Source organism: Marmota monax, unplaced genomic scaffold (genome assembly GCF_021218885.2).
Source record: "Marmota monax isolate L192 unplaced genomic scaffold, Marmota_monax_Labrador192_F-V1.1 WCK01_AAM20220418_F8-fsc00046, whole genome shotgun sequence".
Taxonomy (NCBI): domain Eukaryota; kingdom Metazoa; phylum Chordata; class Mammalia; order Rodentia; family Sciuridae; genus Marmota; species Marmota monax.
This window is the reverse complement of record NW_026692486.1, coordinates 3693332-3710961: the sequence shown is the minus strand read 5'-3', so window position 1 is coordinate 3710961 and position 17630 is coordinate 3693332. Positions and strand designations below refer to the sequence as shown.

The 17630-nt window shown below is 41.5% G+C and overlaps 1 pseudogene; it reads left to right on the top strand.

Moving 5' to 3' along the window:
- Positions 1 to 725: 725 nt before the first annotated feature.
- On the top strand, positions 726 to 15134 carry LOC124091893 (cytochrome c oxidase assembly factor 7-like; annotated as a pseudogene).
- The last annotated feature ends 2496 nt before the right edge of the window (positions 15135 to 17630 follow it).

The following is a 17630-nucleotide window of genomic DNA, read 5'->3' as shown; positions in this document are numbered from 1 at the left end:
GAGTTTGAAGGCAGAGTCAGCAACTTAGCAAGGCCCTAAGAAACTTGGTGAGACCCTGTCCCTAAATACAAAAGACTCAGGGTTATACAAAAGTACATACAAGAGGAAGTGAGGGGAAAGGGAAAAATAATACAAGGGGGAGAAATGAATGACAGTAGAGGGGGTAGAGAGAGAAGAGGGGAGGGGAGGGGATGGGAGGGGGGATAGTAGAGGATAGGAAAGGCAGCAGAACACAACAGACACTAGTATGGCAATATGTAAATCAATGGATGTGTAACTGATGTGATTCTGCAATCTGTATATGGGGTAAAAATGGGAGCTCATAACCCACTTGAATCAAAGTGTGAAATATGATATATCAAGAAATTTGTAATGTTTTGAACAGCCAACAATAAAAAATTAAAAAAAAAAAATAAAATAAAATACAAAAGGATTGGGGATGTGGCCCTGGGGTTCAATCCTCAGCATCAAAAAAAAAAGAAGAAGGAAGGAAGAAAGATGGAAGGAAGGAAGGAAGGAAGGAAGGAAGGAAGGAAGGAAGGAAGGAAGGAAGGAAGGTCGGTGGGAGGGAAGGAGGGATGGATAAAAAGGAAGACAGGTGGCAGACAAATATATGAACTATTCAACATCCTTACAAATTAGGGCGATGCAAATCAAAAATACACTAAATTTCATTTAAGTCCATTTAGAATGGCAATCATCAAGAATACAAATAATAGGGAGTCATGGCGGGGCTGGTGCACTTCCAAGATGCAGAGCAGGTGAAATCATTTTTGGAGAACATGGAGGTGGAGTGCAACTACCAGTGCTATCACGAGAAAGACCCGGAAAGTTGCTATCGGCTGGTGGACTATTTAGAAGGGATCCAGAAAAATTTTTATGAGGTTGCCAAGATGTTGAAGTTCAACTGTGAAGAGAACAAGCACAGTGATAGCTGCTACAAACTGGAGGCCTATTATGTGACTGGAAAAGGTGGATGAGCTCAGGACCTGAAAGCTGCCTCGAGCTGCTTTTTTTTTTTTATTTTTAATTTTTTATTGTGGGTTGTTCAAAACATTACAAATTTCTTGATATATCATATTCCACACTTTGATTCAAGTGGGTTATGAACTCCCACCTTCACCCCATACACAGATTGCAGAATCACATCAGTTACACATCCATTGATTTACATATTGCCATACTAGTGTCTGTTGTGCTCCGCTGCCTTTCCCATCCTCCACCCTCCCCCTCCCCACCTCTCCCCTCCCCTCCCCTCCTCTCTCTCTACCCCCTCCACTGTATAACGCTGAGGGTCTCCTTCCATTTCCATGCAATTTCCCTTCTCTCTCCCTTTCCCTCCCACCTCTCATCCCTGTTTAATGTTAATCTTCTTCTCATGCTCTTCAACCCTACTCTGTTCTTAGTTACTCTCCTTATATCAAAGAAGACATTTGGCATTTGTTTTTTAGGGATTGGCTAGCTTCACTTAGCATAATCTGCTCTAATGCCATCCATTTCCCTGTAAATTCTATGATTTTGTCATTTTTTAATGCAGAGTAATACTCCATTGTGTATAAATGCCACATTTTTTTTATCCATTCATCTATTGAAGGGCATCTAGGTTGGTTCCACAGTCTTGCTATTGTGAATTGTGCTGCTATGAACATCGATGTAGCAGTGTCCCTGTAGCATGCTATTTTTAGGTCTTTAGGGAATAGACCAAGAAGGGGAATAGCTGGGTCAAATGGTGGCTCCATTCCCAGCTTTCCAAGAAATCTCCATACTGCTTTCCAAATTGGCTGCACCAATTTGCAGTCCCACCAGCAATGTACAAGTGTACCCTTTTCCCCACATCCTCGCCAGCACTTCTTGTTGTTTGACTTCCTAATGGCTGCCAATCTTACTGGAGTGAGATGGTATCTTAGGGTGGTTTTGATTTGCATTTCTCTGACAGCTAGAGATGTTGAGCATTTTTTCATGTACTTGTTGATTGACTGTATGTCCTCCTCTGAGAAGTGTCTGTTCAGGTCCTTGGCCCATTTGTTGATTGGGTTGTTTGTTCTCTTATTGTCTAATTTTTTGAGTTCTTTGTATACTCTGGATATTAGGGCTCTATCTGAAGTGTGAGGAGTAAAGATTTGTTCCCAGGGTGTAGGCTCCCAATTTACCTCTCTTATTGTTTCTTTTGCTGAGAAAAAAATTTTTAGTTTGAGTAAGTCCCATTTGTTGATTCTAGTTATTAACTTTTGTGCTATGGGTGTCCTACTGAGGAATTTGGAGCCCGACCCCACCGACTGTAGATCGTAGCCAACTTTTTCTTCTATCAGACGGCGCGTCTCTGATTTGATATCAAGCTCCTTGATCCATTTTGAATTCACTTTTGTGCATGGCGAGAGAAAGGGATTCAGTTTCATTTTGTTGCATATGGATTTCCAGTTTTCCCAGCACCATTTGTTGAAGATGCTATCCTTCCTCCATTGCATGCTTTTAGCCCCTTTATCAAATATAAGATAGTTGTAGTTTTGTGGATTGGTTTCTGTGTCCTCTATTCTGTACCATTGGTCCACCCGCCTGTTTTGGTACCAGTACCATGCTGTTTTTGTTACTATTGCTCTGTAGTAGAGTTTGAAGTCTGGTATCGCTATACCTTCTGATTCACACTTCCTGCTTAACATTGTTTTTGCTATTCTGGGTCTTTTATTTTTCCATATGAATTTCATGATTGCCTTCTCTATTTCTACAAGAAATGCTGTTGGGATTTTGATTGGCATTGCATTAAACCTATAGAGAACTTTTGGTAATATCGCCATTTTGACGATGTTAGTTCTGCCTATCCATGAACAGGGTATATTTTTCCATCTTCTAAGATCTTCTTCTATTTCTCTCTTTAGGGTTCTGTAGTTTTCATTGTATAAGTCTTTCACCTCTTTTGTTAGGTTGATTCCCAAGTATTTTATTTTTTTTGAAGATATTTTGAATGGAGTGGTTGTCCTCACTTCCATTTCAGAGGATTTGTCGCTGATATACAGGAATGCCTTTGATTTATGCGTGTTGATTTTAAATCCTGCCACTTTGCTGAATTCATTTATTAGCTCTAATAGTTTCTTTGTAGAGCCTTTTGGGTCTGCTAGGTATAGAATCATATCATCTGCAAATAGTGATAATTTAAGTTCTTCTTTTCCTATTTTGATGCCTTTAATTTCTTTCGTCTGTCTAATTGCTCTGGCCAGTGTTTCGAGAACTATGTTGAACAGAAGTGGAGAGAGAGGGCATCCCTGTCTTGTTCCAGATTTTAGAGGGAATGCCTTCAGTTTTTCTCCATTCAGAATGATGCTAGCCTGAGGCTTAGCATAGATTGCTTTTACAATATTGAGGTATGTTCCTGTTATCCCTAGTTTTTCTAGAGTTTTGAACATAAAGGGATGCTGTACTTTGTCGAGTGCTTTTTCCGCATCTATTGAGATGATCATATGGTTCTTATTTTTAAGTCTATTGATGTGGTGAATAACATTTATTGATTTCCGTATATTGAACCAGCCTTGCATCCCAGGGATGAATCCCACTTGATCATGGTGTACAATTTTTTTGATATGTTTTTGTATCCGATTCGCCAGAATTTTATTGAGGATTTTTGCATCTAGGTTCATTAGAGATATTGGTCTGTAGTTTTCTTTCTTTGAAGTGTCTTTGTCTGGTTTAGGTATCAGGGTGATGTTGGCCTCATAGAATGAATTTGGAAGTTCTCCCTCCTTTTCTATTTCTTGAAGTAGCTTGAAAAGTATTGGTATTAGTTCTTCTTTAAAGGTTTTGTCAAATTCTGCTGTATACCCATCCGGTCCTGGGCTTTTCTTAGTTGGTAGTCTTTTTATGGTTTCTTCTATTTCCTCAATTGATATTGGTCTGTTTAGGTTTTCTATATCCTCCTGACTCAATCTGGGAAGATCATATGACTTAAGAAATTTATCTATGCCTTCACTATCTTCTAATTTATTGGAGTATAAGGATTCAAAATAGTTTTTGATTATCTTCTGTATTTCTGAAGTGTCTGTTGTGATATTGCCTTTTGCATCCCGTATGCTAGTAATTTGAGTTCTCTCTATTCTTCTCTTCGCTAGGATCACTAAGGGTCTGTCGATTTTGTTTATTTTTTCAAAGAACCAACTTTTAGTTTTGTCAATTTTTTCAATTGTTTCTTTTGTTTCGATTTCATTAATTTCAGCTCTGATTTTAATTATTTCTTGCCTTCTGCTTCTTTTGCTGTTGTTTTGCTCTTCTTTTTCAAGGATTTTGAGATGAAGTATGAGATCATTTATTTGTTGGTTTTTTTCTTTTTTTGAGGAATGAACTCCAAGCAATGAATTTTCCTCTTAGAACTGCTTTCAATGTGTCCCATAGATTCCGATATGTTGTGTCTGTGTTTTCATTTATCTCTAAGAATTTTTTAATTTCCTCCTTGATGTCTTCTATAACCCATTGATCATTCAGTAACCTATTGTTCATTCTCCAAGTGATGTATGCTTTTTCCTTCCTTCTTTTATTGTTGATTTTCAGTTTCATTCCATTATGATCAGATAAGATGCATGGTATTATCTCTACTCCTTTATATTGTCTAAGAGTTGCCCTGTGACATAATATATGATCTATTTTTGAGAAGGATCCATGTGCTGCTGAGAAAAAAGTGTAACTGCTTGATGTTGGGTGGTATACTCTATATATGTCAATTAGATCTAGGTTATTAATAGTGTTATTGAGTTCTATAGTTTCCTTATTCAACTTTTGTTTGGAAGATCTGTCCAGTGGCAAGAGAGGTGTGTTGAAGTCTCCCATGATAATGGTATGGTGGTCTATTAGACTCTTGAACTTGAGAAGAGTTTGTTTGACAAACATAGCTGCACCATTGTTTGGGGCATAAATATTTGTGATTGTTATGTCTTGTTGGTGTATGATTCCCTTAAGCAGTATGTAGTGTCCCTCTTTATCCCTTTTGATTAACTTTGGCTTGAAATCTATTTTATTTGATATGAGTATGGACATTCCTGCTTGTTTCCGAAGTCCATATGAGTGATATGATTTTTCCCAACCTTTCACCTTCAGCCTATGTATATCTTTTCCTATCAAATGCGTCTCCTGTAGGCAGCATATTGTTGGGTCTTGTTTTGTGATCCATTCTACTAGTCTGTGTCTCTTAATTGGTGAGTTTAAGCCATTAACATTTAGGGTTATTATTGAGATATGGTTTGTTCTTACAGCCATATTTGTTTATTTCTGTTACTAAACATGGTTTGTTTTCCTCTTTGATTATTTCCCCCCCCTTTACTGTCCTACTTCCCACTGTTGGTTTTGATTGTTATTTTCCATTTCCTCTTCCTGTAATGCTTAGGCAAGGATGTTTTGAAGAGATGGTTTTCTAGCTGCGAATTCTTTAAACTTTTGTTTATCATGGAAGGTTTTAATTTCATCTTCCATCCTGAAGCTTAATTTCGCTGGATACACAATTCTTGGTTGGAACCCATTTTCTTTCAGTGTTTGAAATATGTTATTCCAGGATCTTCTAGCTTTCAGAGTCTGTGTTGAAAGATCAGCTGTTATCCTGATTGGCTTACCCCTAAATGTAATCTGCTTCCTTTCTCTTGTAGCTTTTAAAATTCTCTCCTTATTCTGTATGTTGGGCATCTTCATTATAATGTGTCTAGGTGTGGATCTCTTATGATTTTGCACATTCGGCGTCCTGTAGTCTTCTAGGATTTGGGATTCTGTCTCATTCTTCAAGTCTGGGAAGTTTTCTTGTATTATTTCATTGAATAGACTGCTCATTCCTTTGGTTTGGAGCTCTGTACCTTCCTGTATCCCAATGGTCTCTTAATGTTATCCCATATTTCTTGGATGTTCTGCTCATGGTTTCTTAACAGTCTTGCTGAGCTGTCTATGTTCTTTTCCAGTTGAAATACTTTGTCTTCATTGTCTGATGTTCTATCTTCTAAGTGTTCTACTCTGCTGGTAGTATTTTCCATTGAGTTTTTAAGTTGGATTATTGCTTCCTGCATTTCTAGGATTTCTGTTTGTTTGTTTTTTATAACCTCTATCTCCCTGTATAGTTGATCCTTTGCTTCCTGGATTTGTTTGCGTAATTCATTGTCGAGGTGATCTTTCATTGTCTGATTTTGCTGTTTAATGTCTTCCTTGATACTCCAGATCATCTGGAGCATGTATATCCTGAATTCTTTATCTGACATTCCATCTGCTGCAGCTGTTACCTCTTCTAAAGTTGCATTGACCTGCATTGCTTGTGGTCCTTTCTTTCCTTGTCTTTTCATACTGCTTGCGTATCTTTCCTGAAGGTGCGGGCGGTGGCTCTGCTCTCTCCTTATTCCAATTGGGGTGTCGTGGCTACCACGCCGGCAGGTCACTGGGCCTGTTCTGGGCGCTGGCGGCGGCTCTGTTCTGCCGCTACTCCAATTGGGGTGACAAGTGTACCACGCCGGCAGGCCACCGGGCCTGATCCGCCAGTCGGTTGCAGGTTTGCCTACCCTGCAGGCGCGGGCGGCGGCTCTACTCTGCCCCTACTCCAAATGGGGTGACGTGTCTGTCGTACCGGCAGGCCACTGGGCCTGTCCCGCTGGTCGGTCGCAGATCTGCCCACCTTTCGGGCACGGGTGGAGGCTCTGCTCTGCCCCTACTCCAGTTGGGGTGACGTGTGTACCACACTGGCAGGCCACTGGGCCTGACCCGCCAGGCTGTCACAGGTCTGTTTACCTTGCAAGCGCGAACGGCGGCCCTGCCCTGCCCCTCCTACCACGCCCATGTACCACTGGGTCGCAGGTCTGCCCACCTTGCGGGTGCGGGTGGCGGCTCCGCTCCGCCCCCTCTCCAATTGGGGTTACGCGGTCACCACGCTGGCGAGCCCCTGGGCCTGCTCCGGGCGCTGGCGGCGGCCCGGCTCCTCCTCTCTGGCTCGACGACAAATTGAGGAGACTCGGGTGTCTGTGCCTCACCCCCCCTACCAGGAGACCAAGTGTTTATGTTGCCGCTGGTATTGATGAAGTTCTCTCCTCCGCCGCTTTCTGATGACATCAGATCTCTGCCATGTTGGTATCCTAAGCGAATGGCAGCATTTCGTTCCCCTTGCCGGGCAACCAAAGCAACGGGTGAGTCCTGACCGGCCCTCAGCAGGACCCAGACCGAGAAGCAGTTTCCGCGGGCTCCTAGCCCCGGGCCAGGGAAGTTCCGGGAGCCAGAACTCGGCCGCTCCGTGCTCGGTGTAAGCTCCTATAAGTGTAGGCTCCAAGAAGCAGTCCCCGCAGGCTCAGTTCCGGGAGCCGGAATTCGGCCGCTTAGTGCTTGGTGTATGCTCTGATAGGAGCAGGGTCCAAGAAGCAGCCTCCACAGGCTCCGCAGCCCTGGGCCAGGGCCGTTCCGGGACGGTTCCGGGAGCCGGAACTCGGCCGCCCCGAGCTCGGTGTTCACTCCGATAAGATCAGGTTCTAAGAAGCACCCAGGCACTGAACCCTAGCAATCTGTCTGCAAGCCGCAGGCGAATTGCAGCCTGAAATTACCTGTTCTATGGATGAATGAGCTGCGGTCAATCGAAAACAGGTATGGTGACGTCAGCTTTCCAACATGGTGGCTGCTGGCCTCCTCTGTGGTCTGACCGGTGTGGAGAACCGAGATGGACCGCTTCCTTCCCCCGTCTCGAACCCAGAATTCAGCCCTGAGTACGGTGCTTGCACGGCTGGCAGAAACTGCAGCACTGTATCCCTGCGTCGCTATCTCCTCGTTTCCCAGCGCGCGCTGCAGACTCTAGCCGCTGGGCGATTTGCTGAATAAGCAGTGTTACCCTCCGTGCGACAAACCTCTCGCGTTTGAGTCCCCGTAGCCGATCCTCGTGCGATGGAAATCCTCCTCCAGGTTCCGGAGCACCCCACTATTGCTGGAAATTCCTAACAAGATATCCTTTAGCCATCCTGACTTGTCATACTGCCACACAGTGAAGCAGCACACGGGGGCAATGCACTCCCCTCGCCACCATCTTCCTTCTCTCTCTCGAGCTGCTTTTTGATGGTATGTGAGAAGCCTGGAAAGAAGTCTGTGGAAGCATGTCACAATGTCAGTCTCCTGGCACATGATGGCCAGTGCTGGGAGCCATTAGCCAAGTAGGTATGACAATTTCCTTGCCAGCGTACTCCATGTTGCTTAGTGGAAGGACTCGTGGAAATAGGACATTTTGCAGTGACATTGCATGTAGGTGACCTTGCTCAAGGACCAGGGCGGATTAGGGTGTTCCCGGTTTAGGATAATCGGGTTTAGGGCGTTCCAGGTTTAAGATTATTCCTGCTGGGAATAGGGCGTATCTTGCTGCCTGAGTTCCCCTTGAGTTCTCATGGGATTCAGACAGTTTTTTTTGGGAGATAGAAGCCCAGTGGAGGTGGATTTGGGCAGAGAACGTGGATTTCCCCAGAACGTGATTGTAGACGGCTGGTGTGAGTTCGGGAATAAAGAGTTGCTGTTTGAATCTACAAGCTGTGTGGTGGCTCGTGATTGTGTGCCCAGCCAGACTGCGGCATTTGTGCCCAGCCAGACTGTGGCATTTGGCGGCCCGTGCGGGGAACTTCTGAAGCTTGGAGGTAAGTGAAATTGCTCATCCCTGAGGAAGAGCAAAAGAATGGGTGACCATTTCAAAAAAAAAAAAGTGCGTTCTTGTTTTGATTTATCTTGTTTTTGTTTCAAGCTGCCTATCCCTAGAAATTTCTCAGGCAAACTGGAAAAAAATGGTTGACTAAAGGTTTGAAGTTTGTCGGCCCTGAGGAAGAGAAAATTGATACAACAATTTTTTATTCCATTTTTGTTTCATTCAGTTTCGGTTTTGTTTTGTGTTATCTTATTGGGTTGCGTTATCTTTATAGTAGATTAGAAATTAGTAAAAAACAAACCGAAAAGATGTTAAGTAAATTGTTAGAGGTTCAGACCATGGAGAAAGACATTTTAGATCAAGCAAAAGAGAAGGTCTCTCGAGCTAGTCAGACAGAGGAAGAAAATTTAAAGGAAAAGGGGTTGTTAGGAAAAAGGCCACAACAGGAGGCTGTTACTAACTCCGTTTTATCACAAGAGGGAGTAATTCAACCAACAGCCCCACCGATGGAGACAGCTGAGTGGCCCTCAAACCCCGTAGTTGATAAATGGGATCCTGAGACAGGACCTCAAAGATTAGCATGCCCTGTACTTGAACAGGTAGGAGGGCAGCGAATTCACCGTGCTTTATATTTTAAAACAGTGAAGCAGTTAAAGGAGGCTGTAACAACCTATGGTCCCCAAGCTCCCTTCACGGTAAGCATGGTCGAGTCCATTACTAACTCGGACATGACGCCAGCAGATTGGGCTAGCATGTGTAAATCTGTACTAAATGGAGGACAATATTTGTTATGGAAGGTTGCCAATGAGGAATTTTGCGTGGAGACAGCTAGGCAAAATGCAGCAGCCGGTTACCCTCAAAGAAATCTAGATATGTTGTTAGGAAAAGGACCTTATGAGGGTCAACGGCAACAAATTGAATATGATCCTGCTATATATGCACAAATTGCTTCAGACGCAGTTAGGGCATGGAAGACTTTACAAGGACATGGAGATTTACAAGGTCAGCTATCTAAGGTAATACAGAGAGCTAATGAACCTTACGCTGACTTTGTAGATAGGCTAATTCAAACGGCTGCCAAAATTTTTGGGGATACAGAACAAGCAATGCCATTAATAAAACAACTGGCTTATGACCAAGCAAATCGTTGCTGCAGAGAGGTTATTAGACCATGGAGACATGAAGATTTAAACACATATATTAAATTATGTAGAGATATTAATGAGCAAGGGCAAATCTTGGCAGCTGCAGTACAACAGGCTTTAGATGCCAGGCCAAAAACATGCTATGATTGTGAACAAACAGGACATTTTAAAAGGAATTGCCCCATAGGAGGAGGGTTTAACAAAAGTAGGTATCAAAGGAATAGAATACCGGGTATTTGCCCACGATGCCGTAGAGGGAGACATTGGGCTAATGAATGCCGTTCTCCAACCACCATAGAGGGTACTCCCTTATCAAAAAACGGACAAAGACCAGGTATTTATCCACAATATCGTGGAGAAAGGCATCAGGCTCCATTGCCAAAAAACGGACAGGGGGGCCCAATGCCCCGGGGCCCACAACCACAAATCTACAGGGCAGTGGAGGAACCCAGCAACACCATCAGGGTAGTGCCCAGGACACATTGTCCATTAAATCCCTCATCAGACAAACCCGAGGGAGCGCAGGGTTGGACATCTGCGCCTCTGCCAGAGCAGTATTAACTCCAGAGATGGGAGTTCAAATCATTCCCACAGGAGTAAAAGGACCTCTTCCCCAAGGAACAGTAGGCTTATTATTGGGACGTAGTTCATCTACATTAAAAGGACTTATGATAAGTCCTGGGGTAATTGATCCCAATTATGTAGGTGAAATAAAAATTATAGCTAGTTCTCCAAGAGGTATATCAGTAATTTCACCTGGAGATAGAATAGCACAGTTGTTAATAATACCCAGCCTACATAATAAATTTTCTAGTCATAGTGTAGAAAGAGGTTCCAGGGGATTAGGCTCCACAGGTGTAGATTGGGCTATGTTGTCGTTAAATTTAGATTCTCGCCCAGTGCCAAAACTAAATATTCAAGGTCATGAGTTTAATGGGCTACTGGACACAGGAGCTGACCTTAGCATCATATCTCGTCAAGAATGGCCAAAACATTGGCCATTACACCAAGCCACTCAAACGCTTCGAGGCCTAGGAGTGGCGACTAATCCCCATAGAAGTTCTATGATATTAGATTGGAAGGATCCTGAAGGATGTGAAGGAACTACACAGCCATATGTATTGGATCTTCTTCCTGTAAATTTATGGGGACGAGATGTCCTAGATCAATTAGGTTTGACGTTAACAAATAACATCAATCCTAATGCGCCCACTACTAGGGCTAGACAAGGCTTTAGGAAAGAAAAAAGATTAGGAAAACAAGGGCAAGGTATAACAGCACCAAAACAAATAGATCAAGGAACAGACAGACATGGGTTGGATTTTCAGAAAGGGCCACTGAGACAATCAAAATTACTTGGAAATCAGAAAGACCAGTGTGGGTTCCTCAGTGGCCCCTGACTAAAGAAAAGATACAAGTAGCCCATGATCTGGTCAAACAACAATTAGCGGAAGGACATATACAACCTTCCATATCTCCCCATAATACTCCCATTTTTGTCATCAAAAAGAAATCTGGTAAATGGAGATTATTGCAAGATTTAAGAGCCATTAATAATGAGATAGTTATTATGGGACCTGCTCAATCAGGGATTCCTCAATTGTCTGCTTTGCCAAAAACCTGGCATGTTTTAGCTATAGATATTAAAGATTGTTTTTTTTCAATTCCAATTCATCCCGAGGATAGTCCACGTTTTGCATTTACTATCCCTGCATTAAATCATGAAGGTCCTGATCAGAGATATGAATGGAAAGTACTCCCTCAAGGGATGGCTAACAGTCCAACTATGTGTCAAATATATGTTAACAAAGCAATCCAGCCACTTAGAAATCAAAATCCTGAACTACAAATATTTCATTATATGGATGATGTATTATTGGCACATAAATATAAAAACATATTGCTGGAATGTTATGCCACACTTACAAACTTATTAAAAAATTATAATCTAGAGATAGCAATAGATAAAGTACAATTAAATTTTCCAATTAATTATTTAGGAGTTCTATTATCCTCAACCATGGTCCGTCCACCAAAAATTCAAATACGAGTAGATCAACTCAAATCACTTAATGACTTTCTAAAGTTATTGGGAGACATAAATTGGATAAGGCCTTATCTAGGTATACCAACAGGAGAGTTGGGACCTTTATTTGATATTCTAAAAGGTCCATCAGATCCAAATTCACCCCGCATGTTAACTCCTAAAGCAAGAAAGGCATTAAAAATTATTGAAACATATATGGAAAATATACATTTGGATAGAATTGATATAAGTTTGCCTTTATTATTTATTGTACTACCAACAAAAAATATTCCTACAGAAGTATTTTGGCAAGAAGGTCCATTATTGTAGATACATTTATCTTATTCTCCTAACACTATTCTTACTAGGTATCCTGAGGCTGTAGGACAATTAATACTCAAAGGAATAAAAGCAGCAAAGGGAGTGTTTGGAATTTCTCCCAATAAAATTATTACTCCATATACTATGAATCAAATTGATGAGTTAGCTAATGAGTTAAATACTTGGGCAATAATCATGTGTAAATCTAATGCTACATTTGATAATCATTTACCATCTAATCCTTTGTTGTCTTTTTGGTCTAAGCATCCTGTAGTTTTTCCTAAAATGACAAGAAAAACACCTATCATGAATGCTCCAAATATATTGACTGATGGGTCTAATAATGGTACAGCAGCAGTAGTTACCCCAGATCGAACTTTTACATTTTTAGTACCCAAACAATCAGCTCAAAAGGTAGAGCTTAATGCAGTTTTACAAGCTTTTTTGATGTTTAAAGATTCTGTATTTAATTTATTTTCTGATAGTCAGTATGTAGTTAATGCTATAGTATCTCTTGAAGATGCTGGTAGGATTTCCCCTTCTTCTACTGTTTTCTCTTTGTTTTCCACTATACAAAGTCTAATCTGGGACAGAAAAGATCCATTCTTTGTAGGACATATTAGGGCACATACAGGATTGCCTGGAGCCCTTAGTTTAGGCAATGATTCAGCAGATAAAACTACACATGACATACATATTTTCTCTATATTTGAAGAAGCTACAAATTTTCATAAAAGGTTTCATGTTAATGCTAATACTTTACAAAAGCGTTTTAAAATAACTAAGGAACAAGCCAGACATATAATAAAACAATGTCAAAATTGTGTGACATTTTTACCACAAGTTAATCTTGGAGTCAATCCTAGAGGACTGATACCTAACCATATTTGGCAGATGGACTTCACACACTTGCCAGAATTTGGAAAATTAAAATATTTACATGTTACAGTCGATACTTCTTCCGGATATTTGATGGGCTCCCTTCATGCTGGAGAAAAAACTAAAGATGTTATAGCTAATTGCTTACAAAATTTTGCCACTGTGGGCGTTCCTAAACAGTTAAAAACCGATAATGGTCCTGGCTATACCTCTACCTCTTTTAAACAATTTTGCTCATCATTTGGCATTACTCATATAACAGGAATCCCATACAATCCACAGGGACAAGGCATAGTTGAAAGAGCTCATCAAACTACTAAAACGTACTTATTAAAGCAAAAAGAGGGAATTGGAAGGGGGTATATATCCCCCAAAGATAAACTTAAAATAACACTTTTTACTCTAAACTTTTTAAATTTGGATTCATCAGGACTTAGTGCTGCGGAAAGACACATGTATCCAAAAAATGTACATAAGCCTAAGGTACTTTGGAAAGATATTCTAACAGGACAATGGAAAGGTCCTGACCCAGTGATTGTCTGGAGTCGGGGTTTTGTTTGTGTGTTTCCACAGGGAGAACAGCAGCCGATTTGGATTCCAGAGAGATTAACTAAAACAATTTCTACAGATCGAAAAGAAGATGATTTGACTCAAATCCATAACAGCTGATATCCAGAGCTCCAGCTTGGCCATTCTTACATCTGCGACAGTGATTCACCAGTGATGCAATTTTTATTTCCTTGCCAGCGCACCCCATGTTAATTGTGGTAGTGCTGGCATATCTTTGCTGATGGTGTCACCAGTGATGCAATTTTTCCCAAGGAGCCGTCAATTGGCTTGGTGTCGTGGCATTTCTGTATCCTCCTCCCTTCTGCTAGTGATGGTCTAAAATTTGGGGGCCAATGGCTATATGCTGGACCGGTAGTCAGTGACGGGTATGATCCAATTGCAGTGGTATCAACCTAAGACAGGAGGCTGACGCCTAAAGGTCAGTTTTCCCATGACGGGTAAGAACCATGTGTTGAATTGGACAACCTACCAGGCATGGTCCTTAAGCCACATTAACCTCACTCCCCCACTGGCACCAAGGCCAAATTTGGGGGCCAACAGAGGTGAGGCAAAGAACCTCACCCCCCCACTGGTGCATAGACCTATCCACAAGTATGGCTGTATGCTGGACCGGTAGTCAGTGACGGGTATGATCCAATTGCAGTGGTATCAACCTAAGACAGGAGGCTGACACCTAAAGGTCAGTTTTTCCCATGACGGGTAAGAACCATATGTTGAATTGGACAACCTACCAGGCACGGTCCTTAAGCCACATTGCTTGTTGTTTAATTAATCAGAAGGGGGGAGATGCTGGGAGCCATTAGCCAAGTAGGTATGACAATTTCCTTGCCAGCGTACTCCATGTTGCTTAGTGGAAGGACTCGTGGAAATAGGACATTTTGCAGTGACATCGCATGTAGGTTACCTTGCTCAAGGACCAGGGCGGATTAGGGTGTTCCCGGTTTAGGATAATCGGGTTTAGGGCGTTCCAGGTTTAAGATTATTCCTGCTGGGAATAGGGCATATCCTGCTGCCTGAGTTCCCCTTGAGTTCTCATGGGATTCAGACAGTTTTTTTTTTTTTTTTTTGGGAGATAGAAGCCCAGTGGAGGTGGATTTGGGCAGAGAACATGGATTTCCCCAGAACGTGATTGTAGACGGCTGGTGTGAGTTCGGGAATAAAGAGTTGCTGTTTGAATCTACAAGCTGTGTGGTGGCTCGTGATTGTGTGCCCAGCCAGACTGCGGCATTTGTGCCCAGCCAGACTGTGGCAGGCCAGGTCAATGAAGATGGCCAGCCTGACCTGGGAAAGGCCAGGGACTACTACACAAGGGCCTGTAATGGCAACTATGCCTCCAGTTGCTTCAAGCTTAGTGCCATGTTTCTGTAGGCTGTCCCTGGCGTTCCCAAGGATATGGGCCTGGCATGTGAATACTTGGTAAAAGCCTGTGACCTGGGCCATGGTTGGGCCTGTGTCAATGCTAGCCGCATGTATAGAATGGGGGATGGTTGATAAGGATGAGGCCAAGGCAGAGATGCTAAAAAATCAGGCCCGACAGCTGAACAAAGAGCAGCAGAAAAGTGTGCAGCCCTTAACATTTGGGTAATGTGGCCCACTCTCCCTCCCAAGCAACAAGCAGCTTGAGGCTGGAACCTTCTATTTCTGAGACCTGATGCAGCCCTTAAAGGTCAACCTGCTGGAGCAGGAGAACTTGGGACTTAATATCAGTAGCTCTGGTTACCTAAATCCATTTGCTTCTGAGTGTCACCTACTGGAATGTGGCCTGCAGTGAGTGTGTTCTTTCAGTAATCTTTTATGTGGCTGTGTTCTGTGAAGACTCCTACATTTATGGGATCTTAATTTTCAAACTTTTGGAGCTCTGTGAAAAATAGGAGCCAACTAGAGAGCCATAAAGATTTGTGTGAGGGACTGGAGGACAGAATACCAGGAAGTTAAAAATCAGCAGCAGGAGGCCTGAAGGAATCAACTGCTGCTATCATCATCATCCTCTTCATCATCCTCATTTTAGTTGGGGGGCGGGGCTTGAAAATTAGAGTGTCTTGATTTACATAATAGAGGTCTTAAGGAGCTAAGAAAAGTTAAACAGTCACAACTGCCACCCTCTGTCTTATGTAATCGTTGGTGTGGGCTTTTTGCTTTCAGATTCAGATCTTTCAAGAAGTTAATATAGATTAGGAAAGCCATGCAACATGAAGGTTAAAGGCTTGTGTTGCTAATGATGAAACGGAAGCCCGCCTTCCCCTAGAAGAGACATTCACAGTTAAAATCTTGCATCCCTGGGCACTCACCTCGTGGAGCTTATGCTGAGGGCATTCCCAGAGCAATTCCAGCTAGTAATTCGTAAACAAAGACTTTGTGACATATTTTGCCTACTGATACTGAGCCTTTTTCACTGTTCCTGTGAATAAACTATTTTGATTGATTTGTTAAAAAAAAGAATACAAATAATAATTAACGCTGGTGAGAATGTGGTGAGGAGTACAATTTTACATTGTTGGTAGGGTGGCAAATTGATATAACCACTGTGGAAATCAGTATGGAGTTTCATCAAAAGACAAGAAATGGAGTCACCATGTGATCCAGCTGCTCCACTTCTTGGTATTTACCCAAAAGAACTAACGTCAGCATACTGTAGAAATATATGTATACCAATGTTTACAGCAGCACAATGCACAACAGCCAAGTTATGGAACCAGCCTAAGTTGGATAGACAAATGGATGAAGCAAATGTGGTGTACATACACAATGGGGTTTTACCCAGCCGTGAGAAGAAATAAATTATGTAATTTTGTGGTAAGTGAATTGGAACTGGAGAACATCATGCTTTTTGCAAAAGTATCTTATCAGAAATGTTCAACAACTGAGCAAGAAGGAGAGAGGAAAAAACCTACATACAATGAGTGCATTCACTTTCTACAGCTTTGAACTGCTTCTTCAGTCCACCTGTAATCCTATTCCTTAACTGAAAAAATAAAAGCCAGACACAGCAAACCAAGGGTCAGATGTTTTCTCTCATATGCAGAAACTAAAGAGGAAAAAAAAAGGAATCCCACAAAAGTAGAAGGGAGACCAGTAGAGGAAGAGAATCAGGAGTGGAGGGAGAAGGGGCGAGAGAGAGGAGTTCCTGGGGAATGAGATTGATCAAATTATGTTATGTGCATATATAAATATATCACAATGAATATCAATATTATGTATAATTATAGTCCACAAGTAAAGGTCACAAAACGGAGTGTTTGTGTGACGCTTAATCATAACAGGGTTGAAATTAGCCTGAGCTTCTTGCTAAAATAAGAAACACATCTGCATGGCACCAATTGCTACTTAAATCATGGAATAAACTGATTAAGTGTTTCTTGTTTTACCACAGGTCAGAGACAACATTCAGCATGATTTGTATGCATTTATCAACACTGTTCATTGATGAGAAAAGTTGATGATTTGCACCTAATCATAGACTTCCGGAGGGCTTTGCCATTGGAGCTGATTATGTAACAAAAATAATTCTTCCCATTTATGTTTGATCAAATGTAAGTACTCAATTAAATTTTAAGTGTATTTTGTTCTAATTCTTTTATGTTAATTTTTATATTTGTATTTAACCTAATCTACCTAAAACTCATATAGATAAGTAAATATGGAACTAATTTTTCCATATAAAATTGTTACTAAAATATTAAAATATCCATCATTTTCTCAACTGCCTTAATGCACTAAATCTAATAGATACCTGATATAGTTAGAATATCTCAGGAAATTCCATTGTATTTCATTATTCTTGGTTATTCCTGTATCATATACAGGGTCTATTTTTACGCAAAGCTAACCGCATATAATATAAGATAAGCCATTTTAGAGCATGTGATTCAATAGCTTTTAGTATATTAAATATGTGACCTGTGTTTTGCTCTTATGGTTTCAGATGATTGGATGAGGCCCACCCATATTATCAAGGATAATCTCCTTTAATTCACCTAATTGTGCATGTGAATTAAACGTATAAAATGCTTCTGAAGGCTTTTTTAAAGCAAAAGCATCTTATCAGAAATGTTCAACAACTGGGCGAGGAGAGAGAAAAGAA